The sequence below is a fragment of the Mustela putorius genome, unplaced genomic scaffold (assembly GCF_011764305.1).
Source record: "Mustela putorius furo isolate JIRA1106 unplaced genomic scaffold, ASM1176430v1.1 tig00003923_pilon_pilon_pilon, whole genome shotgun sequence".
In the NCBI taxonomy this organism is placed as follows: Eukaryota; Metazoa; Chordata; class Mammalia; order Carnivora; family Mustelidae; genus Mustela; species Mustela putorius.
In genome coordinates this window covers 4,461,091-4,481,567 of record NW_025422068.1, presented here as the reverse complement: position 1 = coordinate 4,481,567, position 20,477 = coordinate 4,461,091, and the positions used below count along the sequence as shown (strand labels likewise).

The 20,477-nt window shown below is 37.6% G+C and overlaps 1 long non-coding RNA gene across 1 annotated transcript in view; it reads right to left on the bottom strand.

The window, feature by feature from the left end:
* Nucleotides 1-220: 220 nt before the first annotated feature.
* LOC123388889 overlaps nucleotides 221-20,477 on the bottom strand; it is a 367,744-nt gene continuing 347,487 nt past the window's right edge. The window contains exon 3 of the long non-coding RNA XR_006603413.1: nucleotides 221-349. This is a non-coding gene — a long non-coding RNA (uncharacterized LOC123388889). The remainder of the gene's footprint in view (nucleotides 350-20,477) is intronic.

The following is a 20,477-nucleotide window of genomic DNA, read 5'->3' as shown; positions in this document are numbered from 1 at the left end:
TCTGGCATGTCCTATTTAATTTTGCAAGACATGCACACACACACATGCAAATACAAATAAGTAAAATCACAAAGTGTTACATAACCGCTTCCTTTCTGGGCATGGGGTTCCAAGTCTCTCTAGCTAAAACCCATTCGACTGTTACTTGCTGATGCATGAATTATAAAGCTACACATTGTAATTGCTCAGTAATGAAGTTACAGGGATAGAACCCTACCTTCACCCTGGATGAGCTCCTCCACTTGCCTGTGAAAATCCACGTTGATTCTTCTCTACTGATGATCAAGCAGGACTCAGACGGCTATTTTTGCTCCCTTTTCAATGCATTCTTTGCTCAGAAGTCCCTTTCCTAAAATTTACATAAAAACAGACAGTTATTTTAACTTGATTAAATGGAGAATTTTTTATGGTTATTATTTCTGAGCCCAATGCAAACTTTCACAAACATGCTCATTTACCAGGGATAATTATGTGTGATTTTCTCCTTTAATGAAAGATAAATAATTTGGCAGCCTTGCTTCACATATTTTTCTATTTCAATACAATTCATTGTTTGCCAGCGTGTTCTTTATTCTGGTACTAGTTAGTGTGCAGAATGAAGGAGTTTTCTTTAGATCAATTGTGCTGGTTTTCTGTAAGGCACTGCTGTTCATACACGGTTTATAAAAGACCATTAAAGGCTGATATTACATTAGGTTCTGCTCATAATGATGTAGCTCTTTGTTTACAACTTACATAATTTTCTGTAGTAGCAAAGCTTCATCAAACTGGGACAAAAGGAATAGAAAGTACATTTCTGAGAACCTATTAGAAGGGACAAGCTTTGACCAGCTCTAGCTTTCATTGTGTTTCTTTGAACTGATGCAGGAGCCATGTTCCCAGGCCTTACTTTGGAAGAGCAATGATTTGTTGTTTTATTAAATGACGTGTGTGTGTGTGTGCGCGCGCGCCCGTGCAGTTTGTACTTTAAAGGTCAAACCCCTATAGGAAAAATACAGGGATATATGGTTTCAAGTTACTGGTTAGTACCTGTCATAAGCTCCCACTTAGGTCTGAATCGAGACAGGATTCTACATGCAAAAGAAACATTTGCATGTAATGTAGGCATACAGTTGAACTGAAAAGACTGAAATCTGCTTATTGTCCAATTTATTTCTCTCAACACCAGAGCTGTCCAAAGAACTTTCTATGACGATAGAAACAATTCTGTGTCTGCCTTGTCCAGTATGGTAGCCACTTGTCTCACACAGCTATCAAGCACATCAAATATGTTACTGAAGAATTGAATTTCTAACAGTTAATTTTGATCTAAATTAAATTTAAATACCTGTATGTGGCTAGTGGCTGTTATATTGGACAGCAGACTTTTTATTAATCAGGAGGGTAGGAGCAAAATGCTCAGTTTGCTCAATACCAAATGACATCAACTACCTCATGTCTCGTTGGATCTAACCTGAAGTCTTGTATGCCACAGTCTGCAGTCTCACATGATGTGCAGTGAAGGAGTTATGAAGCTGAATGGAAAGAGGAGGATGTCTCATTTTCCTCCCCCATCAGGAAATCAGGACCAAATTAGTTTGGCTGGCAGCCAATACCACTCCACTATGAAACCCAAGTTGTGTTTGGAACTCCTCACTATTACTACATCACCGCCTTCTACCACCTCCTCCTTTAAGTATGTGTATTTAAATCACACTCTGACTACAGTATGGTTACTAAGAGTAGGGTGGGAAGGAAGAACACTTCCCTTACAATCTGTTCTATATCAAAGGCAGGGTGATATTTTCTAAATGCAAACCATACTCACAATTTCATAATCTAATCTCTACTTGGATATCGCAAAGGTGTGTCTGAATGCCTCTATTTTTAAAGATTTTGTTCATTTATTTGACAAACATCATAAGTAGGCAGAGAGGCAGGCGGCGGGCGGGGGGGGGGGGAAGCAGGCTCCCTGCTGAGCAGAGAGCCTGATGTGGGGCTCAATCCCAGGACCCTGGGCTCATGACCTGAGCCGCAGAGGCTTAACCCATTGAGCCACCCAGGCGCCCCTGAATGCCTTTTAACATGATAAAATACCCACATACAATATGACAGAATACTTAATTTCTCCTTAGACCCATTCTTCTTTTTTAAAGAAGATTTATTTAGTTTTATTTATTTTTAAAGATTTTACTTATTTGTTGAGAGAGAGAAGGAAAGAGAGAGAGAGCATGCACAAACAGGGAGAGGAGTACAGGGGAGCTGCAGAGGCAGAGGGAGAAGCAGGCTTTCTGCTGAGCATGGAGACTGATGTGGGACTTGATCCCAGGGCCCTGGGATCATGATCTGAGATGAAGGCAGATGCTTAAGGGACTGAGCCAACCAGGTACTCCTAGATTTATTTATTTTAGAGAGAGAGAGAGAGCACATGTGCAAGTTAGGGGAGGGGCAGAAGGAGAGAATCTCAAGCAGACTCTCTGCTGAGCATAGAGCCAGATACACAGCCGATCTCACAAACGAGACCAGGACCTGAGCTCAAACCAAGAGTTGGATGCTTAACCAACTGAGCCACTCAGTTGTCCCTCCTCAGACCCATTCTTCTCTCCATGTTTTCCATCTCAGTGTATAACCCCACCATTTATCCAGTTACACAGGCCTAAAAAAGATCAGTTTTCTACCTGTCTTCACCCTACCTACATCCTACAGCTAATCCATCTGCAAGCCTTATTGGTTCCCCCTTCAAAAGTATGTCTAGAATCTGATTCTCCTCTACAAGCCACTATCCTTCTATCCTTGCTTCTACCCTTTTATCCTCCTGATAGTCATAATCTGTGACCCACGCTTCATGGTGGGAAGACACTTTTAAATATGCTAGTTCTCTAGTTCTAAGCCGAGACTACCTTTACCAACCCATATTGGCTCCTGTCCTATCATGGTATCTCTTCCATAGGCTTTTCACTATTCTTTAAACACCCTAAGCCCATATCTTCCTTGAAGCCTTTCACCTACTCTTCTCAAGATGGAATGCTCTTCCCCACATTGTCCCATAGCAAATCTGCTAACCTTGGTTTTCAAGATCAACATGGCTGGTCATTCTTTATCCCTTTACTCTACTTAATGTTCTTTATAACACATGTCATTACGTGACATTATATCACTATATCATTGTATCATTTCTTAACTATTTTTTTTGGCTTTTCCTATGAGAATATGTTTCCATGAAATCAAAGATCTTGCATGTCTTACACAGATCTCATTCTAGCACACAGAACAGTAATAAACACTTACTAAATGCCTAAGTATTTGTTAAATAGGTTAATGTGATTATGCCACTCACACAAACACATAGGCTCAGTGAAACACAGATGTAGGCAGAGATGCACATGCCATGGGTATAACAATACTACATGGAAACACCCAAAAAGACACACATGCCTCATAAAGAAACACACTCAAACTCCTTAAAACATTCAGACACTTCTCCTTGCTTTGGGGATAAAAAGATCGCCGACATTGCTAATATGCTTTTGCACAATATGACCCCGCCCTATCTCTGTAGCACCATCTCGAATGCTCCCCACTCAACCTGTTCACTCTAGCCATGCAACCTCCTCTCTGCCCCTTGTCCCTGACGTATTCCTCCACATTAAAGTAGTTTTGGTGTACCCACCATTTGGAAGGTTCCCCTTTCCTCTTATCCAACTTTATTTCCACTCATCATTCATAGGTTAGAACAAGAGGCCTTTCCACATGGGAACACTTGCTGGACTCCCTAAAAGATAGACTCTTCTTATTTAAGCTTGAGACATTCATGAATGGATAAATAGATGAAAGACTATCAGTGATGCTGCTTATGGTTATTGGGCCTCTGAGCACTGCTGAGTATTGAAAGTATATCTTCACTTGATGCTGCAGTATTTCAAAAGTAATTAGAACTCATGTGCAGTTAAACATGAGTCACATTCCCCCAAGTGCAAGGGATACAGTCAGAGAGATGGAATGGACCGGCAGGCTTTGCATGCTTTCCATCACCATAATGGTGACAGAGATAAAGATGGCACTGCAGAAGTTACCAGTGCTTCTATTTACCTACTGATATTTACTGTGTTCCCCTAGGAAAGCCAGTAACATCATTTACTTCAGATAAGGTAGGGTTGACAACGCGCTGAACATTAAAAGGAAAAGCACCTGGATAAAACGAAAACAACACTATGTCCTGGCAAGGAGAAAAGACGGATGGGCTATAAATAAATGTGAGTTCATTAAACATCAGTAAACAGCTATGGCAAGGATTGGCATGGTGTGCACTATGTCATTTCCATGAGCATATTTTCTAAATATCATTTCCAAAAAGAGTACATAAGAGAAGGTTTTTAGGAAAACCATTTTAAGAGGCATATCCTGAAATGTGAGAATTCAGATTTCTTCAAGTACCAATTAGTTCAATAGCTACTTACTCACTTATTGGAAAAGGAGAGAAGCATGCTTCTGTAATTTTAGAATCTGTCAGATAGCTCAGCAACTAACTCACAAGTCAATGAATAAACTCCTTTAGATAACACTGGTTCCCTATTGATATGGGATTCTGAGATTTTAGAGAAGTTTGGGGAAGGAGGACCAAACTCCCAATATCCAAGGTGTTCATGGGAACAAAATGCATTTGGACTCTGCTGCTCACTTATTGTATAGCTCCCCACATATTGAAAGGGAAAATCTGTGGGTCCTCAAGTAATGGGAAGCCAAGAGCCAGAGCATCTGACATATAACACAATAAGGCCAAGTGCTACATTAGACACGGACTAAGCTTGTGTCTCTCCTGTCATCCTTAATTAATTCTGAGTGAATCTGCCTTACACCCCTAAAGGGTTTATTCTGGCTTATCTATATTTTACTAGTGATTTCTCCTGCCTGTTCTGCAGCCAGACAGTTACCTCTCCACTTGGCTGTGCCTCTCACTCAAACATAGTTGTACCCTCACTCATCAGCACACCAGCAACTGCTGGATCACCAAGAAGCTGACAGTGACCTTCCCTAAGCATCTTCTGATTCAGTGACTTCTGGATGGCTCAGGAGTTCTCAAAAAGAAGCAAACAATAACGCTGTTGAAGCTTCCTGGCATAAGAAAGCAACTTAACAGTGTCCTATGAGATACATGAAGATAACATAGCTTAGCTTTGTTTTACCCATCCCAAAGTTTATACCAAATTGTAAAACAGTAATTCCAAACTTACTTTTGAAGGTTCTAAGTTGAATCTTTGTAGATGGATATTTCAAGAAAAGTAAGCTTATTTTTCAAAAACAATTTCAGTTCTCTTTAACATAGATACGTTTTAACTTAATAAAATTTATTGTTCAGGCACATTTCTATGTGGATGGATTTAACAGCATCTGTTCTCAACACTTTTATACTTCAGGGACAAAAAAAGAGAAGTGAATATACTACTATGTTACAAAACCATAAGTGATCTGATGGGGCAAAAGCAGGGCTTAAGTTAAAGTCATGACATTCCATCTTCAATCAAGAAATTCTTCTTCAAGGGGGCTCCTGGGTGGCTCAGTGTGTTAAAGCCTCTGCCTTCACCTCGGGTCATGATCTCAGGGTTCTGGGATGGAGCCCTGCATCGGGCAAAAGAAATTCTTCCTCAAATAAGTGCTATTTCAGGGGCACTGGGTTGCTCAGTTGGTTAAGTGTCTGCCTTTGGCTCAGATCATGATCCCAGTGTCCTGGGATCAAGCCCCACATCAGGCTCCCTGCTCAGTGGGGAGTCTGCCTCTAACTCTGCCCCTCCCTCTGGCCCTGCATGCTCTCTCTCTCTCTCATACTCTCTTTCAGATAAAGAAATAAATTCTTTAAAATTAAAAAAAAAGTGCTATTTCAACAGACATGTGACCTAAGCCTTTGGGTTAGGCAAGCAAAGGGGAGGTTAGCCAAAGGGAAAGCAGGCAGGAAAAGATCAAGATAGAAAGAATGGTATATCATCTCACATCAGGAATATCAAAATGTAACAACATCTGAAATCTTCGTAAACACCGGGATAAGAAAAAATGATCAAAGCAGACTCAAAATTGCCATTTCCACATGGAGAAAGAGGATAAACATACATGATTTTTCCAATGATTTAACTGTCCTATAGGTGAGGTTTGTGGTAAGGTGAGGTCAAGTTTGATTTATGAGATTATATTTAAATTGCTTCCTGAGGTAATGACAAGAGACAGGTAGGAGAATGTTAATATAAGATATATTTAAGAGATAGAATTTAGACCTCGACTCTTCAACAAAGCATAAAAACACAAAATCTTTAGCATCAAATAATTTGGCAAGTGAAATAGGGTTTATATCAAATATAATTGAGGCCAATGAAGATAAATATGCCAATGTGTTATATTCTGTCTTCCTTACCATATGCAAATATCTATTTCTTAAATCAGCATTTATTTCCTATAAGATACTTGGCTAGGCACAAAGATTTTTTAAATGAGCAAAATGAAGTCATTTTTTTTTTCCACAAAAAGGAACAGATGAGACAAATAAGGATTTTAATGCCATGAAACACCTTTTATGATAAAGGATGACACAGGGAAATTATGAGAGCCAGGAATACAGAACAAGAGTTTCACAGCTCCTTCTTAAGAAGAGCTCGCACTTAGACTTTCTTAAATAACCCTTGGGTGGGCAAGCTGGGGAGTGACTTCTAAGCTGAGGGACAATCATGGGCAAGCACAACAATGATAACAATATAGACCGTTAGGGGCTAAGCATAGTTTGTGGGAATAGCAGGATGTGAGGCTCAGTAAATAAGGAGCAATAAGATCAGCAAGACAAATTTGTCATGTTGGAGTTTCCTATCTTATAATCAAAATAGTGCCATTGAAGGAATGTGAAGATAGGAAGCACCATGATCAGAATTGCATTTTTGAGACTCACTCAGTTGTAATGTAAGAATCTAAACTGGATTATCCAAAGGGCAAACAGAAGTGGGGATTCAGGTCTACCTTTTATCTCTTTAGACTATTTAATAGTTTTCTGAGGTATTTGCGATTGGAATAGACAGTAGAGTATGAGTTGGAGAAGACAGGCAGTAAAATGAACACAAATTGTTGGAAATAGGCAATGGGTTCACACAAACTCTCACCAAAATTCAGGACTCACTCCTACTCTGACTAATATAAATACATTCATGAGGAAGATGAAATAATGTATTTGAAATAATAACTCTGTGTCAGCTTATATGGCTGTACAAAATTACCACTAATTTAAATGGCCAGTAATTAAATGATGTTATTTCTCCTTCAGGAACTGACAGGAAATGAAAGCAGGCAAGCCTACATATATCCACACACATGCATACACACACACGCATACACACACACAAACTACAGAAAAAGAAGTACATGTCAGATTGGGAGGAATCTTAAATAAATCCTATAAACCATTCAGATTTTTTTAAAGTAGTTTTTCCTTATCCAGCACAGAGTCCAATGTGGGGCTTGAAATCAAGACCCTGAGGTCAACACCTGAGATCAAGACCTGAGCTAAGATCAAGAGTTTGATACCTAACGGACTGAGCCACCCAGGCACCCCAACCATTCAGATTCTTTTTTTTTTTTTAAAGATTTTATTTATTTATTTGACAGACAGAGATCACAAGTAGGCAGAAAGGCAGGCAGAGAGAAGGGGGAGCAGGCTCCCTGTTGAGCAGAGAGCCCGATGCAGGGCTCCATCCCAGGACCCTGGGATCATGACCTGAGCCGAAGGCAGAGGCTTTAACCCACTGAGCCACCCAGGCGCCCCATTCAGATTCTTATAGGACTCTATAAATCACATTCCCATATACCATTTGGTATATTACGACTAAAACAGAAATCTCAGACAAATCAGAGTAAAATCCTAAAAAATACAAAGGTCTACAGGTAAAGAAAGTTTTTAAAATAAGGGAAGGTTGACAGAGCAAAATCTGCTGAATAATTTTCGTTGAAGGCTGTACACAACATGGAGCAAAAGAAGCAGGTATCTTACCCTTTCCGTCAGGCAAAGAAGAAAACAATCCAGCAAGCAACAGTGAACTAATATGCAGTTAAATAAACAACCAGAAAGAAACACTGCTGTTCAAATGCTTTTTATATAGCTCAACCAAGCTGACTGGCTTAAAGCTGGAGAAGGAAGTGCTAAATACGTAACAGCCTGGGGCCTCAGTGGACCCAAATAATAGTTACTTCTGAGTAGGTCAAGCAAGAGTCAATAAAAAAGAAAGCAGGAATAAATGCTGGGTTCATAGCAGGCTAATAATGCCCTTCTGGGATAGGCTTGGGTTTCAAATTGCCAGAATCAAATACTTACGTTGCAAATACTTTATTATAGACCACCATTTCTGGAAGTATCAGTTGAATAGCAAAGAAATTGATAAACTGTGAAAACCAGAATCATCTTTTTTTTTTTTAAGATTTTATTTATTTATTTGAGAGAGAGACAGTGAGAGAGAACATGAGCGAGGAGAAGGTCAGAGGGAGAAGCAGACTCCCCATGGAGCTGGGAGCCTGATGTGGGACTCGATCCCGGGACTCCAGGATCATGACCTGAGCCAAAGGCAGTCGTCCAACCAACTGAGCCACCCAGGCGCCCCACCAGAATCATCTTTAATACAGACTCTCCAAGTCAGTGTTTTCCAACATGGGTAGAAAAAGCACTTGCAATTAAATTGCAGAGAAATTTATTAAATATAGATTCTTAGGTACTACCTCAGACCATAAAAAATCACCATAATTTTTTAAGTGAGAACCGGGAATTAAATTTTTTATTAAACTTCCCAATGGTTCTGTCTTCAAATATATAAAAACTGTTTTGTTTGTGTTGTTTTTTGTGTTTTTTGTTTTGGGGGGTGTTATTGTTTTTTGTCTTATTTTCAAGTGCCATAGTTCATTCATGAATGTCTGGATAGATGAATTCATAGATAGGTGGATGGAGTTGGATGGATGGATAGAGGTGGATGGGCAGGTAGATGGATGGATGGATAGGGAGGTGAATGGGTGGGTGGATGGATGATGGAGGGAGGAAGGTTTGGGAGGGAGGGTGAATAGGTGGACTGATGGGTTGATGGATGTGTCAATGGATGGATAGCCAGCCAGCCAGCCAATTCTCGATGAAAAATTCCTTTTCTTTTGCCATAAGCAAGAGCTTAAGTGCTTAACTGACACCATACTAAAAACATAGACTGTTTAGAAAGCAGGGATTTTTTGAGATAGAACAAACATACATGCCACACTTAGGTAATATGAGAGGCAGCTTATAGTCCAGTGCCAAATTGTGTGGCAAAACTCATGCTCCCAAGGCCAACCAAAAGATGGACTTGTTGGGGTGCCTGGGTGGCTTAGTGGGTTGAGGCTCTGGCTTCAGCTCAGGTCATGGTCTCAGGGTCCTGGGATTGAGCCCCACGTTGGGCTCTCTGCTCATTGGGAAGCCTGATTCTACCTCTCTCTCTGCCTGCCTCTCTGCCTATGTGTGATCTCACTCTCTGGCAAATAAATAAATAAATAAATGATCTTTTAAAGATAAATAAATAAATAAAAAAGATGGATTTGCCCATGACTCCTTCTACTCTCTGGCTTGCCTACATCCCTTCAAGTAGTTAGGATATGATATAGTAATCTATCAGTAACTCACTATGATTTACTAGGTAAACCCTTTTACAAATTCCATAATAAAACATTTGTTGGAGACTTTGGGGGTAGTTTCATTTATACATTTCCTCAAAGTGATGAATATGTTTTGTTTTCTGGTGGGAGAAAATGCAAAATAACAATAAATGCATACACTTGGTAGAATATTATATAAACAAGCTCTTCAGGGTCATGTAGTTCCTTCTCTCCTAAGACTATGAATCTCTTACAAATATCCTGGTGCTACAGTGGAACTGGGCGTCTGATGAAACCAGCAGGTGAGTGGGGTCAGCTTTGCAGGGTGATGACAGTTATCAATGAAACACTACAAGATTTGATAGGCTTGTGAAATACACCATGATGCAAATCCTGAAACCATCAACTCGCCTAATTACTGTGAAATCCATCTCGACAGACCATGTATAGCATGAAACTGAATATGAAGGTAGTGAAATTAAAGCTACAAAACATGTTTCTAAAGACATATACATAATTTACCAACCTGCTCTAATTTATATCAGCAAATCCTTCCCTCCTGATGGGCACTGCCAAGAGTAAAATGACTGAAACCTCCATTGTCTGCTTTTTTCCCACCCCCCCAAATTATAATTTTTATATTACTTTTATTTATTTAGATAAATATAAATATAAAATATATTTATTTTATATTTTGTATTATTTTTATTTTTATATTATAGTGTATATAATATGTTATATATAATATATGCCAGATATAATAATACATATAATAAAATTATAGGCTTGGGCAGGTGGGCATTTGACAATTTTAATATTATTAACAACAGTGTTTACTTAGTCAACACTCCTGGTAGAATAATAATTTTTGACCCAGAGCCTTGTGAGGATGTTATTTACAAATGACAAATTACTAACTTTAAAAGTCTAAAAATTACTTTAAAAAAAAGGAAAAAAAAAGGATAAGTGGTCAGACTCATTTCTTAAATGTTAGAGTTACTTCTGGAGCCCAAACTGGTACTTGCCAGTCATTTCATCCCTAGCAGGAAAGCACAAGGGTGGCCAGAAGAAGATCCAGCTTGCTGCTTTATTTGGAAATCACACAGCTTTGTGTCCGACTGACCTTGTCAAATTCCAGCTGTCTCCAACACAGAATCTAGGATAGATTCAGGTATTTTCCCCCTCTACAGCTGACCAGCAGCTGCAAAGGGAATGACGCTAAAGGGGACAGTGTGTTAAATAAGCAGGTAGTCTTCAGGCTGGGGCCATGGAGGACCCAGAGAAGTCACCTCAGTATATTATTTCCTTTAAGATTCATTATAGTAAAAATATAGCAACAACAACAACAACAACAGATCTAAAAGTATCTGTGTCTTGGAAAATATGTGGGCTTGTATTGTCCTTACCAACATGGACTAATTTGAATAAAATGGGAAATAATCCGTTTTTACTTATAAGACTAAAAAGAAAGAAAAAGGAGAAAGAAGAAAGATAGGCAGGAAGGCAGGAAGAAAAGAAGAAAGGAAGGAGGAAGGGAGGAAGGAGAATTTTCCGCAGCGAGTACTTTTGGTTATCAGTGATTAATCGTTTCTCCATGAATCAATTATAAGAAACACTGGCCCTGTGATTTCTGGACAGACTATTTATTTTTCAAGTCCATCAGTGTGTTTCTTTAAGAAAAACAAAAATAGGGGCGCCTGGGTGGCTCAGTGGGTTAAAGCCTCTGCCTTCAGCTCAGGTCATGATCCCAGGGTCCTGGGATCGAGCCCCGCATTGGGCTCTCTGCACAGAGGAGAGCCTGCTTCCCTCTCTCTCTCTGCCTGCCTCTCTGCCTACTTGTGATCTCTGTCTGTCAAATAAATAAATAAAATCTTATTAAAAAAAAAAGAAAAACAAAAATATCTATGATTATAGGTTAAGAGAGAAGATTTTTTTTTAAAGAAGCATTTTGTGTGTGTGTGTGTGTGAAGCTTCTTATCAAAGAGAAATTACATCCCATGTAATTACCACAAAAATACTGACAAAGATGTTTCCTGTAAGCCCTGAAAAGTTACTTGAAGAATTATCTAAAAATTACTAAAAAGCAGGGGTGAAATAATTGGTTAGGTATTAAGTTATATACCATTCTTTCTTGGGGACCCAAAAAGTCCTTACCAATAACAAAAATCTACATCCAAACTCTGGGTTTGCTCACATTCATTATTGGCATAACACAGCCATGTTTAATCAAAAGGACCCAAACTTCAAGTCACTGCAAGGCATTTGCTAGGAAACTAAACACTGAAAACTTTTTTCTTTCTTCCTTCATTTTGCTAGGAGACCTCAGTGCATTTGTGGATTGTCTTGTAGACTAGACACGTGCTGGGGAAAACGACCTTTGTGTATTTTTGCATGACTGAAGCGTACCACATGTCAGACAAGCATATTACTGTCAGACTAAGTTTCTAGAAAAAAATTTTACTTCCATGTAGCTGCCTTTCACTCCTTCCATCCTTGGTACAACTTCCACCAAGTGCATGCTTTGTACCTTCAAATATTCAATTATCTTCCTCCAATAACATTCCAAAGTCTGTATTTTTTCATTCCAGAATATAGCACTGCCGACTTTTAAGATTACGCTGATTCAGTAGTTGTGGTAATTCTGGCTATTCTTCTCCATATTTTTAAGTGGTCTGTAATAGAGATCGGTAGCATTCTGATTTAGCTCTTAATAAGATTATCCTAATTTGAAGCAGATATTAGTCTCAAATCTGTGCCAAAATGATAGCTGAAATTGAGATGATTTTATACATGTTTATGGAAGCCATTTAATCATTTAGTTTTATAACCAAGAAGTTATGTAGCATTTCACGAAATTGCTTATTTAATATGTGAGTATGAAGCGTGCTATTCCTCAAGAAATTAAATAGAACCAAATATAGGGCAGGCTTATCTATGCGTGTTAATTACACAGATTAGTCTATCCACTTACTGATCAAATAAATGTTATCAAGCACTCTTTTAGGGACTACAGGTAGAATCCCTGTCATACATGTACTCCCTACTTTTGTGCAGTGCTTTACAAGTTTTTATAGAAGTAACGTGCCTTTTGCTAATGAAATCCTGATAAATATAAAATTAATATGACTGCCACTTTATTAGTATAAATTTATAAATATAAACTTAAATGTTATTTATAAAACTAATAAGAATATTGATGCTGCTATTTTTTAAATTTTTATATTACAGTGATAATATCAGCTCAGTCTCTCCAGTATTTATTTCTGTCATATATATTAGTTACACCATATTAAAAAAAAAAACTATTTATTTAGGGATTATTTGCAAAGGGTAGCAGTTATTTAACTACTTATTATGACAAATTTGGGATACTCCTCATGTAAACAGAGATAAAAAGAGAAGCTTTATTTAAAGATATACACAAAATGAATTCATCTGGTAGACTGTGCTAAAAAAATTGTGGTATTCAACATGGTAAAAATATAGTATAACATTCAATCATATATATTATAACTTAAAAACTTCTTAGTTTGAAATGTTTTCAGACTTAGAGAAAAGTTGCAAAAATAGTACAGAATTCCCATAGGTCTTTTAGCCAGCTCATCCTAATGTTAACATATTTTTTACCCACAGAGCCATGTCAAAAATAGGAAATTAACATTGGTACAAGTCTATAAACTAAACTATAAACCTAATTTAAATTTCAACAGTTTTTTCACTGACGTCCTTTTTCCATTTATAGGATCCAACCCAGGATCCTAAATTGCATTTTTGTTGTCAGTCATCCAATAGTTCACTTTCTCAGTCTTTCCCTTGTCCTTCCTGACACTGTTGAAAAGTACCAGAAAGTTATTTTGTAGGTTATCCTTTAATCTGTTTGATATTTTCTCATGATTAAAAGGAGGTTCTACAAGCAAAGACTAATGTTTAATTGCATCAATGATGATGATATCATTATAATTATTATCTACAGCTTGATCTAATTCATCAATTTGAAGAGATATATGCTAAGAATTCTCCAAAATATGCCTTTGTCCTCCATTCTCCCTTTGGAAATCCAGAGAGACTTGTACACAGTATTCCACACATTTTGCGCTCTTTTCTGTATTTTCACAATTTTTTTTTTCTCTTATGCATCAATCTATTTTCTACAGACCTGGACTCCAGGTTTTTAATCCTCTCTTCAGCTAGACCTATGAGCTACTGTATCAGCCATTAAATTTTTTTATTTCATTTACTAATTTTTGTAAACTCCACCCCAGCTTTTGTTGTTGTTTTGTTTTGTTTTGTTTTGACCTATGGAAGCCTCTATATCTTGTAACTCCAGTATCTGGATTAGTTGTCTGTGCACTTCAACTGTTTGTTTTCTTTCTCAGCTTTTGGTTATTTCATCTTAAATCTTGGAAAAAGTTGGTAGTCTTTTTGATTGAATGTTGGCCATTTATTATGAACACATAATGAGGCTCTAGATGTTGTTACAGACTTCTAGTCAGGAGGTCTAATGCTTCCAGCTGGCAGAGGAAATAGAGACAGACTTCTTAGATATAGTTAAGGCTGTGTTTCAGAAACACTGAGAGCTCATCTCTCTCTGATGTGCTCTTACTTCATTTGTGATAGCCATCAGGGATTTCAGCGGAAAGCCTGAGGTGTTCAACATGGCCTGCCTTCCTTAATGGAGCCTAAAACTATATTATATTGTTTCCATTGCATTGTGACACTCCATAAATCTTTGGTTCCCATTTTAGCCTTTTTAGTAGCTTATTTCCTTTTACTTTATTGTGTCTCAGTGCATGGATATACAACTATTTTCTCCAGAATCTTGTTCCATCAAGTGTTGTCTTCCCTGGTGGCTTTAATACTGTTCTGTTTCTGTTCTCTCTAGCCCAATGTCATGGCATAGGCTCTGAGCTACTTCTTCTTTGGGATTTCTTTGTAATACCAGTAACTGGCAAATGCCCTGAGCTAAAAAACCATCCAAAGAGTATACCTTTGTGTTTTTTTCTTTCTCTAAAGACTGTGAGTCTTTCAGATATATTTTTTAAAATAAGGTTTTATTGTTTTTTGTTTATTTTTTAAATTTTGTTCAACTCTTTTTTGACAGACATGTTAGCCAGATATAAGCTACTACATCTTAGCCTGAAGATGAAATCCTATTTTAGTCATTTTACTGTCTTAATTTCTCAAACATAAGTCTAATTCCAGTATACTGTATCTACTCACTGAAGAGAAGAACTTGAGTGGTCTTGGGCCCTTCCACTATTCTGGATTTAAGGGCTAAATTCCCTCCTCCCTCAAAAGGCCCTCTCTAAGTGCTCGCCAGCTTGCTCCAAAAGTTCTTCTCATAAAATTCCTCCCCTCTTCTACATTTTGAGATTTCCAGATCCTTGAAGTTGGTTTTAGTGATCTAGCCTCCAATGAACTTGAATGGAGTATATTTTCATTCATCTCTAATCAAATCTGAGACCAGTTGAGTCCTTTGAAAACAATTCGTTACATTTCATTTAAAATATATATTAAAGATGTATTAATTAACTCAATGGGAAGAATCCTTTCAGAAAGTATATGTATATCAAATCATCACATTATGTATTTTAAATATCCTACAATTTCATTTGTCAATTGTACCTCAGTTAAACTGGAAAAACATTTTAGGAAAAAATTATTTTATTTTTAAGGATTTTACCTATGTGTTTGAGAGAGAGAGTACGAGATGGGGGAGGGTCAAAGAGAGAAGCAGACTCCCAGCTGAGCAAGGAACCTGACATTGGGCTTGATCCCAGGACCCTGAGATCATGACTTGAACCCAGGGCAGTTGCCCAACCAAATGAGCCACCCAGGCAACCCAGAAAAAATGGTTTTAGATCATTTGGAAAGGTAATGAGTATGTGTCTACCTTAAAATAGAAATCAACATGGATTTTTCCGCTAAATATCTTTCTTCCTGGTATTAAGTACAAATGTCAAAGTGAAGAATTCTGCTTTCACTGAGTTATCCTCGATACTAACTTGTCATGAGTTACATTTCCACATGAAATCTGAAATTAAATTATTTTCATTACTTTTAAGTTTTAGTAAAACTCGCTTCACTTTACATGTTGGCTTTCAGGATTATACCAAGGTATGAATAATTCTTCTATGTTTATATTTTTTCTCTACCATTTTTATTTTACCATCTAAAGCTCAACTATAAGTGTTCATGGATCGACACTGGATTTTTCCCTACACTCATATTCTCTTCTTCATTGATGTATTTTCTATAATCAACACCAAAATTCTGAAAGCCTTCTAAGGTTAGAGAAATTTTTTTTCCCTAGAATCTCATAATATGAAGAAATACCTCCATCTTTTCTAAAATGTTTGAAATAGAACTTCTTTCAGATAATCTACTACCCAAAGATACAAAACAAGATAGTAAAACTATCCATGTTACATTAATTTAAAAAATTGTCTGAATTGACAAATTATAGTTTACTCAATGAATTTTCCCTTTGCTCATTTTAGTTTTATAACACAAAACATACATGATTTGGTATATTGCAATATTTTGCAAGATATTTAATCTCCTATGTAAGAGTCAAATGAAATTCACATTAATTCCAATATTCTCAGAAAAAAATATTGACTGATATTTATAAGAAGAACATACACAAATCAGATTTTTAAAAATAATTTTCCAATATAATATTCTATGTTGGGATATAGTATTTACCAGCATATTATTATAACTTCCCTTTAAAATCACACAGAAAAATAAATGAAAATCTTTCCAAAATTTAATTTATCCTTGAACAACTTTATTTGCAACCCCAAGAAAAGAGATATTAATAAAGACTATTTTGTAATAAATCTTCATTATCCTCCTATGTAAATATCACTATTGGGTTTAGTCAGTTCACTTAAGAAATTAATGATAATAAATAAGCTCTATAGCTCACACATAACTAACTGATTTATCCATTTTTGGATCCTTCTGAGAATGTGGCCATTACATGTCACGTTCTTATAACTACTTGTTATAAATACCAGCACTGTATGTATAATAACCTTATCATGCATTGCACAAACCAGAGAAGTTACTTGCAGGGAATGTAAACAATTAGACATATTTTAACTGTGATGGATGACTTATTTTTGGCAGATAGACAAAGTCTGTAGCTTTTCATTCTGTCAAGAAACTGAAACCACTCAAGAACTCTAAGTCTCTTGCCTCTGTGTAGTTAATGACTCTAGGTCTGGAGGGGCAATGAAACAGAAGTCCTCAGAACTGAGTAAGAAACATTTAAAGGTCTCATCTAATGGGGGTTCTCAATGGGATTTCAAACAGTGTGCAATGTGGAAGGTCACACACAAAATCTTCATATTAAGTCCTTCTGTCTAGAAAACAGTCTTTGCATCATCTCTCACCCAAACAACAAACTTAATAAAAATAACTTGGTGCTAAGTTCACAAATTCAATACACCCCTTGTACCTAATTGGATATCCAACTATTTGGTCATGGAAAATAAATATGATATGAGCTTATATCCACACAACTCTTATCATCTTTATTTAGTGAAGCATTTTAGTTATTTATTTTTAAATGTGAACTCTCCCTAAGGACTCCAAACTGGCAGCTTAAAATGGCATTCTGTTTCTTTCCTTAAAGTGCCTCCTGCTTAAGTGCAGTAATTTATCCAGAAGGAAAGACAAGAAAAAAGGCACAGATGGGAAAATTAAGCAACCATCATCTGAAGACACTAGTATGTTTACAGGTGGGGCCACACCACAATTCTCTAATAGGACTAAATCGTAGATTGCAGTGCTCCCTAGAGAAAAACAGTGCTAATGAACTAAAACCATGATAATTCAAAATTCCATTTACATTATGGACCCTAGCACTCTTTTGCTACCTCCAAATAGTAAAGCATTGAAGCTGAGGTAGATAAAATTATAGTAATGGACGAAGGTGAATACAATCGCAAAATGAACTCCCCATAAAGCAACTATGTTTAGCTCAGTGAAGAAAACACTGGTTTCTTCTTGTGTCTGGCCAACGCCACCTATTTCTTTGTTCATCAATGTGTTAAAAACATGCCTGTATCATAAATTTAGCAGTTATGTCACCTGGATTTAACAGAAAAAAAAAAAAAAACAACCTTAAGTGATTCAAGACTGTCTCTTCATGTTTATCTGTAGATACAGAGCCTCAACAGGAGCTCATCTAACTCCAGGGATTTCCTATAGGTGAACAGGCATGACTGGGTATAGAATGAGCAGATCTTCCACAATAAATTATAATATTTAAAAATGTAGAGAGTGATCACACTGTGTAGTTTAAATTTTTGCACCCGCTCAAATGTTTTGCACTACATCTAATTTATGTTTGCCCTCTCCTGGTTATACATTTCCCCCACTATCCTAAAATGAAGCATTCCTATGGAAACTTTCATAAGTCAAAATGGCAGAGAATGGAAGAAGCAATTATCATTCATTTATATGGACAATTTTTTGAGTGTTCTCAGATCCCCAAAATAACCACCTAGACTTCCCATCATAGTACCTTAGGACACATCCTCCTAACGGATGCAAAAAAGATAAATCAAGATAAAGCACAGATGCTACAGCATGGTTCAAAGCTATGGTGGCTTGATGCTGACTTGCTGACTGTAGCACCTGGGAAAGGTGCTTGGAGGTGCCACCCTCCTGCCACCCCCCTATAGAAGGCGTGCTGCCTCTATAACCAGCGGCTAGCTGCAGAACATGCTGAATGCTCTTTTTGCTTTCTACCTTTTTTTTGTAAAAGCGAAATCCTCCTTGATTTCTTTTGATTAGCAGAAACGGGCATTAATGCAAGCTTTTTTGCAAAAGACAAAATGCAAACTTGCCAATGGGGGTCTGGGGGATACCTGTACAATCCTGTTCGTTATTTCCTTTCCATTCATTATCTGCCATGAACCATTGTCTGACATATTACATCAGGTAAGTTTGGTTTCTCTTCTACCTCCACACAAAACATACCTTCTGTATTTATATCTATACTTATCTTAATGTATGACCTTTACATGAAAATGAGAGCCAAGAAGGTCAACAATGATCTAATGAACTCTCAGGCTGAGTTTTGCCTTACTGGGTTTTTCCTTTGCTAGTGAGTCTAGGAGAACCTATCAGGTACTCTGGGTAAAAGTGTGCAGCTGGCCTATGAAGACTGCAAAAAAGAGGGCTTGGACTCTCTTTTGGACCTCCTTTTCTTGTGCAGATAAAATGAAATTCTTCACGATCACCTGAACAACATTTCAGCTGCCTCTGTATTTCTGCCCACACAACTTCCTCTATTTTCCCGTGCATAGGATACAGAAAATAAAAGGCAATAAAGATGAAATTTATGTTATATACGCGGGACCAAGAATGGTGGCTCAATACCCTACCATGGTGCACTTTAGCTTGCAACGTTGAAGCAGACTATTTCTAAAATAAAGTCAAACCAGAGTTAAATTTATTGATATTATTTGCCCAGACATTTTTCAAGGGTTTGCTAACAAGGGAGAGTCATCACTGTCCATAGACTATCAGATGAGTCTTTTTTTTTTTTTAAAGATTTTATTTATTTATTTGACAGACAGAGACCACAGAGAAGCAGGCAGAGAGAGAGGAGGAAGCAGGCTCCCTGCTGAGCAGAGAGCCCGATGCGGGGCTCGATCCCAGGACCCTGGGATCATGACTGAGCTGAAGGCAGAGGCTTCAACCCACTGAGCCACCCAGGCACCCCTATCCAGATGAGTCTTTTGGCACTGATTTTAACTAGATAGAAGGTCCTGCCAGCAAGGTGTCTTTATATGGTGTCCATAGCAACTGAACAAGCTCAGGCTCACAACATCACCTGGGAGATCTAGACACCTTGCTTTGAAAGTAGACAAACAGAAACAGGTAAATTTAAAACTTCAGCTGAAAGTAGACCAATGATGAAGCTGAATATAGATGTCATAAGTAGGTCAGAGTTCATTGCCCCAGGCATTTCATCACTAAATAAGCTGAGCCCCATAAGATACACTTTCACACAGTTAATGCAGCTAATGAGACGTTGTTCATGCACATTTTGGCTTCTTCTGATGCTGTTATCAATGATCTCTACCACACTGGGCAAACCAAGTATCTTTTCTGAACCTCAGATTCCTTGGTAAGAAAAAGATGGCAAAATCTATGTGGCAAATTTACTGTGAAAAATACCAGCTCATTCAATGTAAAACATAATCATGAGCCTGATATCTCTTTCCTGAATGTGAAATGTAGATGCTTATTTCACAAATATAATACAGTGTAACAAATACCCCACCACTCCTTGAAAACACAGGGTACTTTTTTCCCTAATATTTTTTTATCTCTGTATCATAATTTGAAATCCTGCTTTAGACACACCATTAAATCATGAGAGTCAGTGCTGGGGAACAGAAAGTACATACAGTCTGGAACTGGAAAATTGAGCAAGTCTGAATTCTAGCTCTTCAATGGAACTCAACAAGATTCTTCAGCACCATAAATCCCCATTTCTTTCCTTAGATAATGGGGATATTATTAGCTACTGCAGAGCCTTATTTAGAGATAAGGAATATAATCTACATTAGTGTATAATTCATCAACAGATATTAGTTCATTCCCGTTTTACCCTAAAGTGCGAACGGCGTCCAGACAAGGGATCTGTGAAGTGAAACCATGCATCAAGTAACCAGGGACCATGCTCAAGACTTCAGCGTTTTAAAAGATGACAGGAAGGTGTGTGAGTCATGCACACATGTACATGCTGTGTGTGTGCGTGTGTGCACCAGGGTGTATGTGTGCAAATGCATGCATGTGCCTCCGTGTGCATTTCCTTTGGACCCTGCTAGAGTAGAAGC